Source organism: Balaenoptera acutorostrata, chromosome 12, assembly GCF_949987535.1.
Source record: "Balaenoptera acutorostrata chromosome 12, mBalAcu1.1, whole genome shotgun sequence".
Classification (NCBI taxonomy): Eukaryota; Metazoa; Chordata; class Mammalia; order Artiodactyla; family Balaenopteridae; genus Balaenoptera; species Balaenoptera acutorostrata.
In genome coordinates, this window is record NC_080075.1 from 23,619,130 (window position 1) to 23,641,156 (window position 22,027).

Sequence of the window (22,027 nt, forward strand, 5' to 3'; positions counted from 1 at the left end):
ATTGAAGGTGGGGAGTATTCTTTCCACAGACAACTCACCTCTTTGATCTTTGGCCCACTTAAGGCTTCTGCTCAATAGAGTTGTCAACTACAAGGGTACCCTTGTGAAGACTAGCTCCTAATACTGCTCCACCCTTCTCTTGGTAGACTCTAAATTGTTTCACCTCTGAAGTAGTTTATCTGTTACAATGATGACTCACATTTTCAGTGTAGAAATATATCTAAATATTTGGATTATTAATGTCTCCAATTCCAGTTATCTGGGATTTTTAAATTATTATTAGTTTATTCCACTGTATGGAATTTTTGTTTTAAGAACTTAGGGAGGAATATAAATACTCTTGCTTTGAATTCCATTTTTAGTTGAAAGTGTTTTTATTTTTTAAGTTAAAACTTTTTAACTTAAAAATATCTTTTTTATTTAAAGATTTATGTAAATGACTATTTCTTCAGTGGAAAGATTGCCAGAATGGAAACAAAGTAACTTGTTCCCAATAATTATAATTATAGATTTTATAATAGTTTTGAAGCACTTCATATTTTCCAGGCATGATGCTAAATGCACCTTATGAATATCTCATTCAATCACCACAACAATCATGTGAGCTGCTGATAATTTTGCTATTTTTTTTTTTTCTGAGAAAGAAACTAAGGCTAAAGAAGTTTAAGTAATTTACTCATGATCTCACAGCTAATATATAGCAAATGAGCTGAAGTTAATCTGACTGTAAAAGCTCTTCTTATTTGTGCAACAAACATTTATTTGGGGAGGGGAACTTTTTAGCCTAGCATGGATTTGGAAGTATAGCTTTTTTCAGGCACTGCCAGAAATAGTCATATATGTCTTTAAATGGGAAACCAGGCAAACATATATAAAAATTGAAATGGTTGCAGGTAGAGAAAGTGGAAATAGAGGGAAGAGGAAGATATGAGAGCCTTAACTGTGGAGCAATAAGAGAATCTTCGTGGAATTACCTTTCCTAAGAAAGTTCCACAAAAGTTTACTACTAGTAAAATTGAAGACTATATATAGTCAACACTAATTAAAATAAAATAAAATAGAACCACAGACACTTACAAGAGTTCCCTAATCTCTTGAACCATGCTTAACTATGCTCTTTTCTACCTCTCTTCATTTCTGCAAGCTGCCTAAAGAGGTGACAGTCTTCGTAAAATCGGAATAGCCACAGGAGAATTGATATATTCAGCACTAGTCTGAGCGCTTTACATGCGCCAGTGATGCTCAATGTAATTTTGTGATTAAATCCAGATGCTTCTTTCCACTTGTAAAATTATATTAAAGAAAATATAATGTAAAACATTAATCATGTCATTTTATTTGATAAATCATAAGGGGTTCTTCTAAATAACTAAAGCTGCTAAGTAATCTAAAAACAAAAATAGAGTAAGAAATTCTCCCATGGGTTAACAGTTCAATTGAAATGGATATGCTTCATCAACACCTGTAATTTGCAAGACAGGTAGATTAGGCAACACCTTCCATGAGGTAATGGAGAAAAAGTAAAGGTAGCAGTATCAGCATAAAGGGTTTAAAGATGGATTCTAAAATTTCTAATATTCAAGCTAACCTACAGCAAGTTCTCTTTATTAATAGACTTCAGGGTATAATTTCAGTGATGCAAAAATATTTATTCAATGCCTAGCATGTGGTGTTTATTGAAAGAAGTGTTATATTGCAAGGCCATATATACAAAATACCTCTCTTTGTTCACAATCTAATTGAAAAGTAAATATATAAATATATAAATTAAAATACAAAGCTCAAATTTTTTATAGACACATGAACAAAATTATATTATACTTAAGCACAAAAGCTGGATAAACTAACCTATGCTTGACAGAATCTCAGATACTTCAAAAGAGTTTTCTGGGTTGTAAAAGAAGCATGGAATTTTGTGAATTCTATTCATTTGAGTTCAAGTCTACAATTAGTAAATGTTGCTATTTTCAGAGACCTGCAGGACAAAAGCATAATGATACCAGTTATTTGGGGCTATATACACTTTGTGAGAATCAGACAGAGAAATGAAATATTCTGAATATAATGTGTTTTGAGATGTTAATATAGAGATATCGATATGAGGGGTAGCAGGAAAAGAGATAGGGCCTGGTTTTGGAAGTTCAGGGAGCAGTGTTTACAGTGTCATAGTGGTGTGAGTGAGCAACTAATTTCACTCCCACCCCGGAACAGTCAATATGGTGGACACTATGGGTGAGTCTGGAGCGGTGACTTTACAAAGTTGGATTTATTCTGTGACAATTAAGATAGTGAATTTTAATCAGAAGAGTGGTAACATTGACTTCATTTCTCAACAGCTGATAAGGATGGCATGGAGGAGAAAGCTCCTCCTGTAAGTCTTAAAGCTGGTGAAGACCTACACTCATTCTCAGAAAGAGAGTCCGGAGAGAAAAGTCAGGATTTTAGAGATATTTTTGCAATACAGTTGATGAAGGCTGGTGAATAAATGGATGTGAAGTGAAGAATATCAGAGGAAAAAAGGGAAAAATAATTTGGAGTTTATAGCTTTGGTTTCAGTGTTATAGCTAGAAAGCATCACTCAAAATGTAGTATTGCCAGGCAGTGCACTTAGAATGTGAGGGCTGGGGATTTTACAAGATCCAGGATGTACACCATTTGTGGATTATTTTAAATGTTTGAGATACTTGTGAAATATACAAGTGTAAATATCTCATAAGCAACTGAAAGTCTGCAAACAAATGACAGGTAGAAAAATTCCAGAGTCATCACAATTTAGATGCTGATAGAAGCTATAAGAATACCTGCAGTCAGTCAGGTAGAAATTACAGATCAGAAACAGGAGGTCTTCTCTATTTTTAAAAGACTTATGAATATATGCTTTTAGGACATCAGTTTAAATCTGCTGGAGATTTGAATTCTCATAACCAATTTGAATTGAACAGCAAATATTTTCCTTCCTAGATTATAAAGCGTAGAAGTGGTTTTCTGTATTAAAACATGTAGATAATATTCCACATTCAGTTTACCAGAAGTGTTCCCCCCACGACATAATTCTTCAGAGGTCAGGAAAAGAAAGCAGAAAAATTGTTTGTCATTTATTCTATTGGGGGGCCAGCGTTAATGCAGAAGCTGATTATAGAGTTGCCATTGCTTGCCATTATCAGAAAAGTGAAAAATAGAAATAACCTGGAATGAAATAAAGGCCTAACTTAAAACTAAAGGGAAAAAAGCATCATTTGTAGAGAAAACTTAAAAGGTTAACTCCCCAGATAGCAGTAACTTTGCTTTGACTCTCTCCTGGTTTCAGAAAAGAAGAGTAAACAGCAAAGGAGAAATCTTCTAAATGTATGTCATGTCATCTTATAGAGATGTATAAAAGGGAAAAATGTTGATAGCATACAGAATGACATATCAACTATTTGCCTCTCTTGAGTCTAACTGTATCTGGCTTCTTATTCCATTCAGTATCCCACACCTCCCCCTGACAACTCCCCAGTTGCCTGTGCTTCTAAATAACAGTGTGTACTTTTTGACATATAAACTTTGATTCAGATCCTACTTAATTTCCATAATCTTTTCAGACTCCTACAGATAATGACCCTTTGGTTTGAATTTAGCCATGTACCACTGATCATTCACTTGTTTTCTCTTGGAGTTTAATTTAATCATTCTGGTTTAGTTCAAAAGGATAAATAGTTTTCCACATGGTGTTTGGGTAAGAAATCCATTCAATTATGCCCTTATTATTATTCCCTCTGTAAATTCTGCTCTTCTTAATCCTCTCTCTAGCATCATTCTAGGGAAATGCCATTAAGCCCAAGTTCCCCCAGCATCACTCCTCTCCACCATCAGCAGCACACAGGCACACGTAGCCCTCACTCCCTTTTATGTGCTCAACACTGGCTCCTGCTGCCATTGCATCCCTCTCCACAGCCAGGGACTCCTTTGGGACCCTTGCTTAAAATACATCCTTCCTGCTTGATACCTACCGTGACCTTAACTCTAAAAAATACACAGGTATGAACAATTTACAAATTGTAGTTACATACAGGATGTAAATAATGTATCTTCAGCTACATGATTTCCATGTCTTATATCTAGACCCCTAGTGCCACAAGAGATGTTGTTATCAAATCTCAGAAGTATGGGAATGGCAGAAAGAGAGCCCTTAGATAGAGGACTGATCAATTATCTGAGATAGAAAAAGCAATGAAACAGACATAAAGTAATGCAAATTTTTGAGGCTTCATAGCAGTTGTGCAGGGTTTAGGGGCTTGTAATACAATGGACAGGTAGACAGGACAGGTAGACAGGTACACTCATTCATGTATGCCCTTTGCCTGGGGAATCTGAGCAATTTTTCAAAGCCATTTTTGCATGGCTGATTTCAAGTGTGAGAAAGCAACTGACACTGGTAATCCTGATCTCAGCACATCAGACACTAAATCTGCTGATCAGAAAAATAGGTTTCCACTCCCACTTTTAAATCACATTTTCCATGGGTTTAATTTTCACTCCCAATTCCCTTGTACATGAAATAACTTTGGTTTGTAGTCAGGTTTGTTAATCAACTATGCTGAAACATAGTTACAAATCTTTGCAAGTATTTAAGTATTAACAATTGTTTAACATTTGAATTTGCTTACCATATTACCTCATTAGTTGAGCACATAACTCAGCATTTATCAGTTCCCTTTAAAAATGAAGAATGACTTTACAAGTTCATTGCCAATGACATATATATTAATTCTTCCTATTAAGCCCTCCAACTCTTCTACCCCTTCATTTTCATGAATTTAATTCTGTCCTCCATTCCCCATCAACTTGTTTACGTATGTCAAAAGACCTATGGTTCTTTTATTTTCAGTTGATTGTTATTCAAATGATGTCCAGAGTATCATTTTTCTATTAATAATGATATTGATACTTCTCTTAGCTTGGACTACCTTAACAAAATACCATAGACAGGGTGACTAAACAACAGAAATTTATTTTCCCACAGTTCTGGAAGCTGGAAGTCCAAGATCAAGATTCTGGCCAATCTGATTCCTAGTGAGAGTTCTTTTCGTGTCTTGTGGATGGCCACCTTCTTACTGAATCCTCACCCGGAAGTGAGAAAGAGGGGAAGAGAACACACTGCTCTCTCTTCTTCTAAGGAGATTAACCCTATCATGAGAGCCCAGCCCCCATGACCTCATCTAATCCTAATTAAGTCCTGAAGCTCATCTCCAAATACCATCACATAGGGGGTTATGGCTTCAACATATAAATAAGTGGTGTAGGGGGAGAGACTTTCAGTCCATAGCAATGTTTGTATTCAAAGCAAATTACATACATCTGTATCAGGACTATTTTAACAATTTCCAGAATTCTCTGCCACACTTGTTTATAGCATGGCATGGCCAAAGTGAACAAATAAGTTTTACTTTTATTTTAGCTATTTCTTTTATATATTCCAGTTATTCTATTCAATGCTACATGAGTGCTATTTATGAGACATTCCTTATTTGAGAATTTTTTCTTGTTGCCATCCACGTGAACAATTTAATTTGCTTTGGTGTAAAGTTCTCTAAATACTCCCCCTCCCCAAATGTTTCTCCATTGTCTCTTGGCTTTTACTGTTGGAAATAAGTCTTAATTTGAATTATGTGTGGACTTTAACTTCTGTTTTTAAGCTTCTCAGTGCATTTAGGATTTTAATTTGTTCTTCCACCACCACCATTACCAACAATAAAAACAACCAAAAAAACCACTACATTTCTTGGAAAGGAATGTCTTAAACAATTTGTCTGAAATGTTATAAATACTTGCAATGGGCATACATGAGCTTATTTCGTCTTAGAAAATATTATCTCATAATTAGTTATTAAGTTATCGCTCTCTATTTGTTCCGTTCTTTAGAAACACTGTGCTGTCAGTGGTAGTGCTGAGTCCTTACCTCTCCACATGTACCTGCTTCTTTTCTGTTGGTGTAATCCCATGCTTTTACGTTCTGTAGAGAGTCTTGTTTGTCCTCCATATTTAGATTTGATTTTTGAGAGCAATTTTTTAAAAATTTACTGTCCCCAATATACTTTATAATTTTGCTATTGTGTTTTATTTTGTTGAAAATGCTTCCTTATCTCATGAGTCTCACTACTTATCTTGTTCTGGGGTATTTTTATCTCCTGACTTCTGCTCATCTCTACCTCTATTGTTCTCTGCTCATCCCTTTCTCCTCTTGATTTATCGAAGTCATTTACATTCTATCAAGTGTGTTAAGATATTCCTGAGAATTTTATTTCTGAATTTGCAGTAAATAATTTTATCATTATACAATACCTCCCAGTCTTGAAAATAAAAGTCTATTACACCCCACCCCATCTACCTTCACTGGCTGCTTAAATACAATAAAATATTTTAAGATTATGTTGGGGCAAGACCAGGTATTTCTTTTAGGGGGGGAGTTTGGTGGGGACACTAAACCTATTTGTAGAATCCAAGTTGATGTTCCTCTCCACTTACTAGTTTCTAGTGTATATTATCCCAGTGTAGACTTATTCTTCATTTCAGGCTTTTTTTTTTTTTTTTTTCATTGCATATTACTTTGATCTAGATACATTTAATGATCTACTACCTTGAGCTAATTTTAATTGTTAAATTGGCCCAGCTCTTTCCTCTATCCACGTGATTTTATCTATCTGAAATTTTCATCTTTCCCTCTTCACTCTAAAAATTCTGTTTATTCTTTATTCTTTCTCTGACAGCAAAGTATTTATTTTGTGCTAATTATATTTCTCAGGAGGTATTGTGGCATCCTGGTCTGTCTCCCCATTTGTTCTCTGTCAGTGTCCAGTGATGCAGCTCTAGTGCAGTGAAATCAGAGTACCTATGCTCTAACACTTACTAACCATTTGCCTTACGCAAATTATTTCACCACTCACTTATCTTTGAGTCTTGCATTTCCTGCATACAGAATTAGTATTTTAATACTACTCACCCATAGGTTTGCTTTTAAGAGCAAATGAAACTATACAAAATTGCTTACATGTAGTACTTGGCATATAAAATGAGTTCAGAATGAATTGAATTAGTATCATCCCTGTAAGTTGTTCACTTATAGTGAACATAGAAAAGTGGGTCAAGTACTTCAGTGAACTGATCACAGAAACAGAAGCAATAATTTAATGGCACAAAACCTCACTTTTCTGAATTTAAACATGGACAACAGAGTAAGAGAAGCAAGTATTCTTAGTATTAAACAGTTGACCTTGTTTAAATGAATTAAAGCTCAAAAAAACCAATGTTTATGTAGTTTGTCCAAATTGATCTATATATGCCTCATAGTTAATAGGAAATTTTCCTTGATTAAAATTGAGAATAGTATTTTTCTTTTTGTACATGTTTTTATAAGAATGATTTTAGAATTAGATGGTAGGCTGAATGAGAGGTTCCTATTCTATTACCCCAAACTTACCATATATGCTAGATGATTCTCGTTGTCTACTGGACTATTAGGACTGAATTTTCTCTTTTTTATTTTAACTTTCATCTCTTAACCCTTGAATTTACTTCACATAGTTATTTTAAGTAGCCATTCCCCTATTGCTCTCTGTCTTTAGTCTTTGAGATTCACTTGTATAGAGGCTATGTCAAACATATTTCTCTATTTGTAAGGTATAATAAAACAGATACACAAAAATGTACATGTGCAGACACGCCACTCATATTTGGTTGGGAAAATAAAATAATTGTTATTTAGATAGATGCCTGGTGTCATTCTGTAGTAAAGGAAAGAACTTTTAGTTGATTGGCCTTTAATAAAAGAGAAGAAGAAATAATTTCCTATTTTTTCATCTTATTTTTGTAAATTTTTATTTTATATTGCAGTATAGTTGATTTATAATGTTGTGTTAGTTTCAGGTGTACAGCAAAGGGATTCATTAATACATATACATATATCTATTCATTTTCAGATTCTTTTCCCATATAGGTTATTACACAATATTGAGTAGCGTTCCCTGTGCTATAAGGTAGGTCCTTGTTGATTAACAGTTTTATATATAGTAGTGTGTAAATATATTTTTAATTCCAAAATCCTAATTTATCCCTCCCCGGCCACCTTTCCCCTTTGGTAACCATAAATTTGTTTTCTATGTCTGTGACTCTGTTTCTGTTTTGTAAGTAACATCATTTTTATCATTTTTTTTTTGGATTCCACATATAAGTGATATCATATGATATTTGTCTTTCTCTGTTGGACTTAGTATGATAATATCTAGGTCCATCAATGTTGTTACAAATTGCACTATTTCATTCTTTTATATGGCTGAGTAATATTCCACTGTATATATGTGCCACATCTTCTTTATCCATTCATGTGTTGATGGACATTTAGGTTGCTTCCATGTGTTAGCTCTTGTAAATAGTGCTGCAATGAACATTGGGGTGTGTGTATCTTTTCAAATTATGCTTTTCTCTTGATATTTGCACAGGAGTGGGATTGCTGGATCATATTACCATAGCTCTATTTTTAGTTTTTTAATAAAACCTACATACTGTTTTCCATAGTTGTTGTAACAGTTGACATTCCCAAAAACAGTGTAGCAGGGTTCCCTTTTCTCCATATCTTCTCCAGCATTTATTGTTTGTAGACTTTTTGATGATGGCCATTCTGACAAGTGTGAGGTGATACCTCATTGTATTTAGTTTTGATTTGCATTTCTCTAATAGCTATGTTGAGCATCTCTTCATGTGTTTTTGGCCACCTGTGTGTCTTCTTTGGAGAAATGTCTATTTAGATCTTCTGCCTATTTTTTGATTGGGTTGTTTGTTTTTTTGTTTTCTGGTTTTTGTTTATTTTTTGATATTGAGCTGTGTGAGCTGTTTGTATGTTTTGAAGATTAATCCCTTTTTGGTCATTTCATTTGCAAATATTTTCTCCCATTCTGAGGGTTGTGTTTTCATTTTGTTTAAGGTTTTATTTTTGCTGTGCAAAGGATTTTAAGTTTAAATAAGTCCCATTTGTTTATTTTTGTTTTAATTTACATTACTCTAGAAGATGAATCAAAAAAGATATTGCTGTGATTTATGTCAAAGAGTGTTCTGCCTATTTTTCCTCTAGGAGTTTTATAGTATCCGATCTTACATTTAGGTCTTTAACCCATGTTGAGTTTATTTTTGTGAATGGTGTTAGAGAATATTATAATTTCATTATTTCACATATCAATAGCTGTTCAGTTTCTCCATCACCACTTATTGAAGAGACTGTCTTTTCTCCATTGTATGTTTTTGTCTCCTTTGTTGTAGATTAATTGACCATAGGTGTGTGGGTTATTTCTGGGCTTTCTATTCTGTTCCATTGATCTACTGTCTTTGTGACAATACCATACTGCTTTGATGACTGTAGCTTTATAGTATATTCTGAAGTAAAGGAGCCTGATTACTCCAGCTCTGTTTTTCTTCCTCAAGATTGCTTTGGCTATTCGGGGTCTTTAGTGTTTCCATACAAATTTAAAATTTTTTGTTCTAGATATGTAAAAAATGCCATTGGTAATTTGATATGGGTTGCACTGAATCTATAGGTTGCCTTGGGTAGCATGGTCATTTCGACAATATTAATTATTCCAATCCAAGAACATGGTATATCTTTCCATCTGTTTGTGTTAACTTCGGTTACTTTCATTAGTGTCTTATAATTTTAGGAGTACAGGTCATTTGCCTCCTTAAGTAGGTTTATTCCTAGGTATTTCATTCTTTTTGATGTGATGGTAAATGAGATTTTTTTTTAAATTTCCCTTTCTGATATTTTGTTGTTACTGTGTAAAAATGCAACAGATTTCTGTTTATTTACTTTGTATCAAGCAACTTTACCAAATTCTTTGATGAGCTCTAGTAGTTTTCTGGTAGCATATTTAGGATTTTCTATGTACACTATAATGCCATCTGCAAACAGTGACAGTTTTACTTATTCTTTTCCAATTCAGATTCCTTTTATTTCTTTCTTCTTCTCTGATTACCATGACTAAGACTTCCAAAACTATGTTGAATAAAAGTGGTGAGAGTGTACACACTTGTCTTGTTCCAGATCTTGGAAAGATTTCAGCTTTTCACCATTGAGTATGATGTTAGCTGTGGGTTTGTCATATATGGTCTTTATTATGTTGAGATATGTCCCCTCTATGCCCACTTTCTGGAGAGTGTTTATCATAAATGTGTGTTGGATTTTGTCAAAAGCTTTTTCTGCATCTATTGATATGATCATATGATTTTTATTCTTTAATTTGTTGATGTGGTGTATCACACTGATTGATTTGTGGATATTGAAAAATCCTTGCATCCCTGGGATAAATCCCACTTGATCATGGTGTATGATCCTTTTAATGTGTTGTTGGATTCTGTTTGTTAGTATTTTGTTGAGGATTTTTGCATCTATATTCATCAGTGATATTGGCCTGTAATTTCCTTTTTTGTGTGTGATATCTTTGTCTGGTTTTGGTATCAGGGTGATGATGCCCTCATAGATGAGTTTGGGAGTGTTCTTTCCTCTGATATTTTTTGAAAGTGTTTCAGAAGGATAAGTGTTAGCTCTTCTCTAAAAGTTTGATAGAATTCGCCTGTAACACCATTTGGTCCTGGACTTTTGTTTGTTGAGATATTTTTTATCACAGATGCAATTTCAGTACTTGTAATTAGTCTGTGTATACTTTCTATTTCTTCTTGGTTTAGTCTTGGGAGATTATACCTTTCTAAGAATGTGTCCATTTCTTTTAGGTTGTTCATTTTATTGGCATATAGTCACTTGTAGTAGTCTCTTATTATCCTGTGTATTTCATGGTGTCTGTTGTAACATCTCCTTTTTCATTTCTAATTTTATTGATTTGGGACCTCTCCTTTTTTTTCTTGATGAGTCTAGCTAAAGTTTTATCAATTGTTTTTATCTTTTCAAAGAACGAGGTTTTAGTTTCATTGATCTTTCTATTTTTCTTCTTTGCCTCTATTTAATTTATTTCTGCTCTAATCTTTATGATTTCTTTCCTTCTATTAACTTTGTGTTTTGTTTGTTCCTCTCTCTCTAGTTGCTTTGGGTGTAAGTTTAGGTTGTTTAATTGAGATTTTTCTTGTTTCCTGAGGTAAGCTTTTATTGCTATAGACTTCCTTCTTAGAACTGCTTTTGCTGTGTTCCATAGGTTTTGAATCATCATATTGCTGTTTTCACTTGTCTCTAGTTATTTTTTGATTTCCTTTTTGATTCCTTCAGTAATCCATCCGTTTTTTAGTAACATATTGTTTAGCCTCCACGTGTTTGTGTTTTTACAGATTATTTTCTTATATTTCATTTCTAATCTCATAGAATTGTGGTCAGAAAAGATGCTTGATATGATTTCAATTTTCTTAAATATACCAAGGCTTGCTTTCTGGACCAGCATGTAATCTATCCTTAAGAATATTCCATGTGTACTTGAGAATAATGTGTAATCTGCTGCTTTTGGATGGAATGCTCTCTATATATCAATTAATTCCATCTGATCTAATGTGTCATATAAAGCCTGTGTTTCCTTACTGATTTTCATTCTGGATAATCTGTCCATTGATGTAAGTGGGGTGTTAAAGTCCCCTACTATTATTGTGTTACTGTCAATTTCTCCTTTATGGCTGTGAGCATCTGCCTCATATATTGCAGTGCTCCTATGTTGGGTGAATATATATTTACTTACAATTGTCGTGCCTTCTTCTTGGACTGATCCCTTGATCATTATGAGGTATACTTCTTTGTCTCTTGTAACAATCTTTATTTTAAAATCTATTTTGGCAGATATGATTATTGCTACTCCAGCTTTCTTTTTATTTCCATTTGCATGGAATAGCTTCTTCCATCCACTCATTTTCAGTCTGTATGTGTCCCTAGATCTGAAGTGGGTCTCTTGTAGACAGCATATATACAGGTCTTTTTTAAAAAAAGCATTCAGCCAGTCTGTGTCTTTTGGTTGAAACATTTAATTCATTTACATTTAAGCTAATTATCGATATATATGATCTTACTGCCATTTTGTTAACTGTTTTGGATTTGTTTTTGTAGGTCTTTTTTCTTCCCTTCCTCTTCTGTTCTCTTCCCTTGTGATTTGATGACTATTTTTAGTGTTGTTTTGGATTTCTTTCTTTATTTTTTGTATGTTTATCTATTGTAGGGTTTCAGTTTGTGGCTACCATGAGGTTTTGATATAGCAGTCTACGTATATACAAGACTGTTTAAGTTGCTGGTCTCTTAATTTCAAGTGCATTTCCAATATCTTACATTTGTACTCTCCTCTTCTCATGATTGCTAGTTTTGATATCATGTTTATGGGGGTGATTACCTACCTTTACTGTATGTTTGCCTTTACCATTCATACTTTTCTCATTTTTAGTTGTGGCCTTTTCCTTTCTGCCTAGAGAAGTTCCTTTAACATTTGTTTTACAGCTTGTTTGGAGATGCTGAATTCTCTTAGCTTTTGCTTGTCTGTAAACTTTTGATTTCTCTGTGGAATCTGAACAAGAGCCTTGCTGGGTAGAGTATTCTTTGTTGTAGGTTTTTCCCTTTCATCACTTTAAATATATCATGCCACTCCCTTCTGACTTGCAGAGTTTCTGCTGAAAAGTGAGCTGATAACCTTATGGGGGTTCCCTTGTTTATTAATTGTTGCTTTTTCCTTGTTCCTTTTAATATTTTCTCTTTGTCTTTATTTTTTTCAATTTGATTAATATGTGTCTCAGTGTGTTCTTACTTGGATTTATCCTGTATGGGACTCTGAACTTCCTGGACTTGGGTGACTGTTTCCTTCCCATGTTTGGGATGTTTTCAGCTATTACCTCTTTCAATAGTTGTTCAGGCCCTTTCTCTGTCTCTCTTCCCCTTGGGCCACTATAATGCTAATGTGGTGCATTTAATGTTATTCCAGAAGTCTCTTAAACTGTTCTAATTTATGTTTATTCTTTTTTCTTTATTCTGTTCTGCAGCAGTGATTTCCACTATTCTGTCTTCCAGCTCGCTTATTCATTCTTCTGCCTCATTTATTCTGCTATTGATTCCTTCTAGTGCATTTTTCATTTCAATTATTGTATTGTTCAACAATGTTTCATCTTTATACCTTCTAGCTCTCTGTCAGAATTTCTTGTGTCTTCTCATTCTGTGCCTCCATTCTTTTTCCAAGATCATGGATATCTTTACTATCTTTTCTCTAAATTCTTTTTTGGGTGCATTGCCTATCTCCACTTCATTTACTTGTTCTTCTGGAGTTTTATCTTGTTTCTTCATCTGGAACACATTCCTCTGTCTTCTCATTTTGTCCAACTTTCTGCATTTGTGGGCTATGTTCTGTAGGCTGCAGTGTTCTAGTTCCTCTTGCTTCTGGTGTTTGCCCCCAGTGGATGAGACTAGTTTAGAGGCTTGTGCAGGTTTCCTGGTGGGAGAGACTGGTGCCTGCCCACTGGTGTATGGAACTGGGTCTTGTCCCTCTTGTGGGTAGGGCCTTGTCCAGGGGTGTGTTTAATGGCAGCTATGGGCTCAGGAAGACTTTAGGCTGCCTGTCTGCTGATGCATGGGGCTGTGTTCCTGCTCTGTTAGTTGTTCGGACTGAGGTGTCCCAGCACTGGAGCCTACAAGCTGTTAAGTGGGGCCAGGTCTTTGTATCAAAATGGAAGCCTCCAGGTGAGCTCATGCCAATGAGTACTCCCTGGTAGCTCCACCACCAGTGTCCTTGCCCCCTGTAGTGAGCCACAGCTGACCCCAACCTGCCACCCCAGGGGACTCTCTAAGTCCTGCAAGTAGGTCTGGCCCAGGCTCCTATGAAGTCACCACTTTTTTCCCTGGGTCCCAGTGCACATGAGACCTTATGTGTACCCTCCAAGAGTGGAGACTCTGATTCTCCCAGTCCTGTGGCATTCCTATAATCAAGCCCCACTGGTCTTCAATGCTCTGGGGCTCCTGCTCCCAATGCCATACCCCAGGCTGGGGAGCCCGATGTGGGACTCAGAACTCTCACTCCTGTTGGAGCACCTCTGCAATATAATTATTTTCCAGTTTGTGTGTTGCCCACCCAGCAGGTATGGGATTTGATTATGTCACAATTGTGCCCCTCCTACCCTGTTGTTTTGGCTTCTTCTTTGTCTTTGGGTGCAGAATATGATTTTTGGAGGTTCCAGTCTTTTTTTTTTGATGGTTGTTCAGCAGTTAGTTGTGATTTGGTGTTTTCATGAGAGGAAGTGACCTCAAGTCCTTCCACTTCCCCATCTTGTCTCCACCTCTTCCTACTTACATAAAGTCCTTAAATGCATAGAACTTTGCCTCACTGGAAGCAAAGATGGAGTCCAAGCATGCAAGTATTTGGTGTTCAGTTGCTGGTTCTGAGACATAGGGACTACCTACAAGAACTGATGAGAGGTTGCCAGGAACTGACAGTCAGCTAAGAAAGAGGGACCTCAGTCATACAACATCAAGGAACTGGGTTACAACAGGCACTTGAATGAGCTTAGAAGGGGATTCTCCCTAGAGCTCCCAGATGAACTGTCCAGCCTGGCTGACATATTGATTTTGGTCTTTTGAAACCTGGAGTAGAGAAACCAGGAGTACCAACACAGATGGACTTCTGACCTACAGATCCTGGGCCACCGTCCACTGCTCATGCTGCCACACACTGCTCTGCTTGGGTCTGGACTGGGCTGGGGAAGGCCAGTCCATGTCTCTAATTTCCTGTTTTTTAATATAAAAATCAGCAGTTAACACACAAAACAAATAGAATATGTAATACATATACTAAGATCACAGTCAAAAGTGAGTAAATAATTAATGTATTGTTATTAATAGTCATATTACTTTAAAATTTTCATAATAGTTAGACTTTAAGCTGAGTGAGAGCAAGAGTTTTCATTTTAACTACTCTGTTTCTGTCTCTTAGCACAGTGCCTGACACACAATAGGCACTCGATGATTCCTGAATGACTGACTGAATCAGTAAATAGATAAGTATTATGATTACTAATAGCATTGTCTAATCCTATTCAACTGGTGCATGATTCAAAAGGGTGAATTCTCTTTCATGATTTCTTCAATAATGTGGTCCTGGGATTATGTTAATGAATGTTTAGTATGGTGCTAATCAGAAATCATAAATTTACTGAGGACAATCCAGCAAAGTTAATATTATTCTTTAGACACTTCTGGAAAATGAAGCAAGACTAAATACACAAAGAACAGAGAGGCAAAAAAATATACAAACTATTTTTCCTCGGACAAAATTAATACACTCATATTTTGTACTATTATTTATGCTTCCAACATGAGACCTTATTATCCATAAGTTCACCATGGAAAAATTGCACTGAGATACAAAGTTTGTTTTGAAAGGTTGCCACTCAGAGATCTCACAGGGACTCTAGATTTTTCATTTTCTGCAGAACCTGTTTCAGTGCTACTGTTTCACTATATTCAATTCTATGTATGATCTATTTCTCCCATCACAGTATAAAGGTAAGAACACAGTTCCTCAGTTTAGATTTAAGAACAGCCAGGATGCAGTCCACAGTGCTCTGGGCCAGAAGCTAATCAAGTTTGGCTCCATCCCTCTTGTGGGTTGGTGCACACATCTGCAGTAGTTCTCATCCTAATAACTGCCTCATCCTAGTAACCATCAGTTAGCAGACAGATGCAGGATTTTCCCTGTATGTCCAGTGTTTTGCCCCCAATCCCATTTTGCTTATTTCTCTTTTTATGATGTATAGGAAGCAGAAGTTTATCTTAGGCCTAACTTGCTACAAGCAGAATGGCATTCTAGTGAAAATTACTAATCTCTTTTTGTAGAGAAAAACTTCCTTTTTATTTCAGACATATATTTGTTCCATAGTGTGCATCAAAACAAGCATAAAATTAAGTAACATGATACATTAAACATATGAGATTTGAGGAAAAAAACTGTTAAAAGGCTTTATGAATATGAGAGAATTTTCCCCCAAAAAATACTAACGAGTTTTAAAAAATATTTGAACAAAAATTTCCATTAAAGTGTTCTGAATCCCCCAAATTTTGAAACTTGGTAACTAAAAGAACTGGTTAAAGTTTCAGCCATTATCATGTTCTGTATTAAACATCAATGCATAGGAAAATCAATTAAAATAGTTCTTACAACATGAAATATAATATTTAATTGTATGCATTTCATTTAAAAATTCATTGAAAAATTAAAATATATGTAGTCAAACAGATTCATTGGGATAGATAAGTGGCTTCTTAATAGATGAGGAATAATAACAACATATCCTGAAAAATACATGCTTCTGAAATAACAAAGATGAAATTAATCTCACTTTTACTTATTCAATAAATATTCATTGTACAGGAACTATATGTCAGGTATTCATCTAGATGCTAGGAATGCATGAAAATCCAGACTCATAGAGTGCACAAGTCTAATAAGTATGTAAAGAAATGAATAAAGTTTTGATATATATGATAAAAATATAGAGTAATATAGCAGAGTGTTTGCTTTACTTTAGGAAGTAATTTTCTGAGAAAGAGACAGTTGAGCTATGGTCTACTTATCAGATATTCTGCTTGAAAAAATCCATATTTTCTGTATTGAAAGCAAGTATCTGTGGAACAGAAAATATATGTTAGTCACCCTGGAGTTCAAAATTACAAGAAATATAGTCTCTTCCCTCTAGGAATTTGCAATACAGTAGCAGATACCTGATACTTGAACACAGGTCTAATATAAGTAAATGTGCTTAAATTTGCTTCACTTGGTTTGTGCTCACTATTTTCTGGTCCTGTTCTGAAAATTTTCCATATTTCAACACTTTTAATCCTCCAGTAACATTATAAGATAGCACTTAATATTGTGTATGTGGAAACTAAGACTAGAAGAGTAAGTTTTCCAATGTCACAAACATAATAGTGTGCGAAATGGGAATTCAATTCAAATAATCTAACATACAGTCCACTCTTAATTTCTATCATAAGAAATGAATGGTATGACATAAATGCAGTACTCTAAAATCATTTAAAAAAAGATAGATTTCTGGTTGATGTTCTCTGAGATGTTGTCAAGATGTATTTGTTCAAGCGTGAGCACCTCACTCATTGCCTCTCCACTTTGAAGATGCTTCCATGACAACTGCGACAATAATCACATTGATATTACATTGGCGACACAAGTGACAATAGTAGCTTAAGTCATAAAAGACACCCTGGATTTCACCTGGAGATTTCTCTTGGGACATTTGCAGTATATCCATAAAAGGCTAATACTATAATTACAAAAATTTATGGATAAAGATAAGAAAGAAGAGGCTTGGATATTAAGCAAAAATAACAGAACATTATGAATGAACAAATGTCTTATGAAAATACATTCATGGACTTTCCTGGTGGCTCAGTGGTTAAGAATCCACCTGCCAATACAGGGAACACGGGTTTGAGCCCTGATCTGGGAAGATCCCACATGCCGCAGAGCAACTAAGCCCATGTTCCCCAAGTACTGAGCCTGTGCTCTAGAACTCGCAAGCCACAACTACTGAGGATGCATGCCACAGCTACAGAAGCCTTCATACCTAGAGCCCATGCTCCACAACAAGAGAAGCCACCACAATGAGAAACCTGCATGTTGCAACGAAGAGTAGCCCCTACTCACCGCAACTAGAGAAAGCCCATGTGCAGCCAATGAAGACCCAATGCAGCCAAAAATAGATATAAATAAACATATTTTAGAAAAGAAAATACATTCATTCTGAAGAGTAATCAAGGAAATAGTAATTTAAAATGTAAAACATGTTCCAATAGCGTTGACAAAGAAGAATTAAAGACAGAAGGAGAGAGAGAAAAAGAGAAAGAAAGCAGAAGGGAGGAAGAGAGGGATTGGAGGAGGAAGGAAGAGAAGCGGGAAGAGAGGGAGGGAGGGAAAGAAAGTAGGGATGAAAGGAAAAATAGGAACCTCCAGCCCTCCAACTAGAGCACAGATTTGGAAAGCAGGAATCTTCATATTTTATAGAGGAAAGAACAACTGAACAATATAATCAAAGGCCTATTTAAAGTTCATGTCCTTTAATAAAGCAGTTTCACTTCTATGAAGCAAAAACATATATAAATTTCAACTTTAATGATATAATTTTAGAATATATGGATGGACTATCATGAAAACATTGAATATATAAATATAATTATTGATACATACATGTTTAAAATAAATGAATCTAAAAATTGTATACAGTGTTACCTTTGTTGCCTGCAGATGGAAATGTATTGTTTTTCTTTGTCAGAGTTAAGTTTATTCATGTTCATTAAAAAAATATAATATCTGCCAATTCTTTGACTCTATTTAGGATATAACTCTATAACACTATTATTTGATAAGGCACTGATGAAAGAAATTGAAGACAACACAAACAGATGGAAAGATATACTGTGCTCATGGATTGGAAGAATTAATATTGTTAAAATGAACTTTCTACTCAAGACAATCTACAGGTTCAGTGCAATCCTTAACAAAGTACCAATGATATTTTCCATAGAGCTAGGACAAACAACTCTAAAATTTGTAAGGAAACACAAAAGATGTCAGATAGCCAAAACAATCTTGGAAAAAAACAAAACTGTAGGTATGACACTCCCTTACTTCAAACTATCTCACACAGTTGCAGTCATCAAAACAATACGGTACTGACACAAAAAATTTGGGATTGGATTTTTGCATTCAGGATAGATTTATGACAGTTCATCCAAATTGCCATATATATTAATATTTCCTTACTTATTGCTACTTTTTGCTTATTTCTTAGTAGTATTCCATAGTAGGAACATTTCACAGTTTGTTTTATTATACACATGTTGAAGGGCATCTGGATTCCTTTCCAATTTGGAGCTATTACAAATAGAGTTTTGTCATTTAGGAACAGTTAAATAAATACAATCATGCAGTATATCCCCTTTTGAGATTGACTTTTTTCACTGAGTACAGTGCATTTGAGAGCCATCCAAGTTGTTACATGCATTAATAAGCTTGTTTCTTTTTATTGCTGAGTAGTATTCTATGCTATGTATGTATAAGAGTTATTTAACAATTCACCCATTGAAGGACAGGGTTGTTTCCAGTTTTGGACTACTGTGAATAAAGCTACTCTGCACATTCATTTATAGGTTTTGATGTGAACATAGGTTTTTATTTCTCTGCACTAAATGCCCCAACGTGCAATTACTGGGTCATATGGTCACTTAGCACTGTACCTCACATGTAGAATTCACTTGTTAAGTTCTGGTTATATGAACACATTAAAATAGTTCACATATATTTCTTCCTAGTGAAAATATATAAATGAAGATTAGTTATTATTAATTTTTAGCTGCTCTATTTAAAAATAAAGTGGTTCATCAACAAGTTGTAAAGAAATTCTGACTATGTGTTCAGTACTGAATCAGGAAGTTGAAAATGCATAAGACCAACTTCCTATTCTAAGATTGATAGTAATTTGTTTGATAAAGTGTGTTTATATTACAAAATAGTATAGACACTCCAAAAACTAACTGAGGTTCAATGGAGAGGTGATTCAATGAGCTTTTGCATTAGTCAAGAAAGAAGGTACAGAAAATGTGAGTCTGAAAGCAATGCTTTCCAAAATATTATGTGCAATCCATTACTAGGTTTAAGAACCTATCATTTTAAAACCAGTTTATTCATAGTTAAGACCAGTAATAAAATAGGAGAAAGAAGCAGTAGAGAAGAAGAGTGTGTTATAGAGACTTGGGAAACAGTTAAACTTTTGTGCCTTATTTTTTTTTCTCCTTTACAAAAAGAGAGTATTGGATAAAATAACATCCATCTGTGAATGTTATTAATGAAATAGGAAACAAATCTCTGTTATAAAAATTGTGGACCTTTGAAATATAAGCAGAAATGCTTATAACACAATCTGCTTATAACACTGAAAATAATTTTTGGTGATGGAAAACACTGCACTCCAACATTTTGATACCAAAAATTTTTTCATTAACAAACATGTCTGAACAGTATCCTCCGCAAAGCCCATAAATGCCTCTGAAATATTTTCATATTAATGAGATTTAATGAGACACAAATAATACCTAGATGACTAAAGCATTACTTAGAAAAGAAACACATGCCTCAAACTAATTAGAGTTCTTGAATGACATTGAAAAAGGGAGCTGGTTAAATCATTTTCTATAGCATTAGGTTTAATTGACATAGATATAATGCCAGTGATAATTTTATGCAATTACAAGATCAAGAGTTTAATGTATCTGGCAGTAAGACAGGGATTTTCTTTCTCTGGCTGTGTTGAATAAACCTCTCTAATCCTTTTCCTTTAGCTTTCCCCTATTTCTAGGCTTAAGTTTAATAAAAGGCTAAAAAAAAAATCAAGATTCCACTAGGCTTCTCAAAGCTCAAGAATAGAGAGAAAAAAGGTGTTATCTCAGAGAAGTTGTGGCTCAGAATCATTAAAAAGACTAATGGCAAGATCATAGGGCTAAGTTTACAATTCCCCTTGAGGATCCCAGAATCACCCTCTCTCATAGTAAACACTTTATCTACTTTCATCTTGCTTCGAAACCACCAAAACAGAGGCAGGAATCCAAGAGGGATTGGATGATTATAGTTTACAAGGTGCTGCAAAATGTTTCGTTGGATGTTCAATTTGTCCTGCATATGGTGCTTGTTTATACATTTACAAGTTATCCGAAAACCTTGCTATATAGAACTAAGATATTCTGATATAATGAAGTTCTACAACATGTTTCCTGAAAGAGTTTAACACTTTGTAGTTTAAAATTGTGATGGCCTATCTAGGCCATTTGGTGGAGGCTATGAAAATCATAAAAATTTTTAAAGCCTCTGAAATAAGCCAAATGATTTTAAATGAAACAATCCTTTTTACTTTGTTTTAATTATAAATTACAAATTGCAGAGCTTAGGCAAGTCTGGACTCCGGATTTTTATAACCCTGGGAAATATCTTCTTTCCTTTATTTTTTTTTTATGCTTTTCATTTTAACTCCTTGAATAAAATGCCTAGTCCATAATTTTCTTTCTTTCTTCACTCTTGGTAAATATTATAGGTACTGATATACAACATTCTCATTTTTATTATTTTCTAAGGCTTCTGTAGTTATGGTTTTTATTAATGCTTAGAACTAAGAGTCATTTAATTGAAATTTTTTAAATTTTGATATAACTATTTTTCACCTTTACTCCTTTTTTCTAACCTTATTTTAAGTTGGATATATAGTGACAATGGAATGTAGCCTCTGATTTGTCTCCTTTTAAAAATTCTTTGAGTTTTCTTGGGATCTAAAGTAGAATTTTTTTTTTTAATAAATAGGCCATGGGAATTGAAAGATCAAGTTGTGGAGTACAATTCAATATATAAGTATTTAGAAACACTCAAAAATCCTTCACAGGGAAAGATTTTGTTTTTTGTTTTTGTTTATTAATGTCAGGGAATTTTCTCCTTTATCGAGGTAAAGTTTGCCCTGGACTTCATTCTTGCTTTGAGACATCAAATTGGGATATATTACGTTGACAAACACTCTATTCTTTAAACAAATATTAAAAAAAAAATAAGTTATGCTTATGCCAGACATTATGATTTTTCTTGTTAAAAATTATAATTTATTCATCAAGTCATCAATTATGTATTGCATTTATAATATGTGTTGGGCAGAGTTTTTAGCATCTGAAATATAACAGACAATAAAGCAAATTATACTTCTTGCTAAGTATGTACTTTATATCGAAATGGGTGAAGTAAGGTGGAATAGGGGAAAGATAGGAAATAAAAAAATAAAATAAAATAAATACAAAACAATTAAATTTAATGGTATGTTAGAATGTGATAAACATTATGGAAAGATACAGTGCATTGAAGGGAATAAAGAGTGTGGGAATAAAAAGTGGGTTGCAATTTTACATAAGGCTATTGGGGCAGGACTCACTAATCAGGTGATGCACATGCAAATATTGGGGGAAAGAGCAAAGCAGGCAAAGGGAACAACCACTGCACAATGC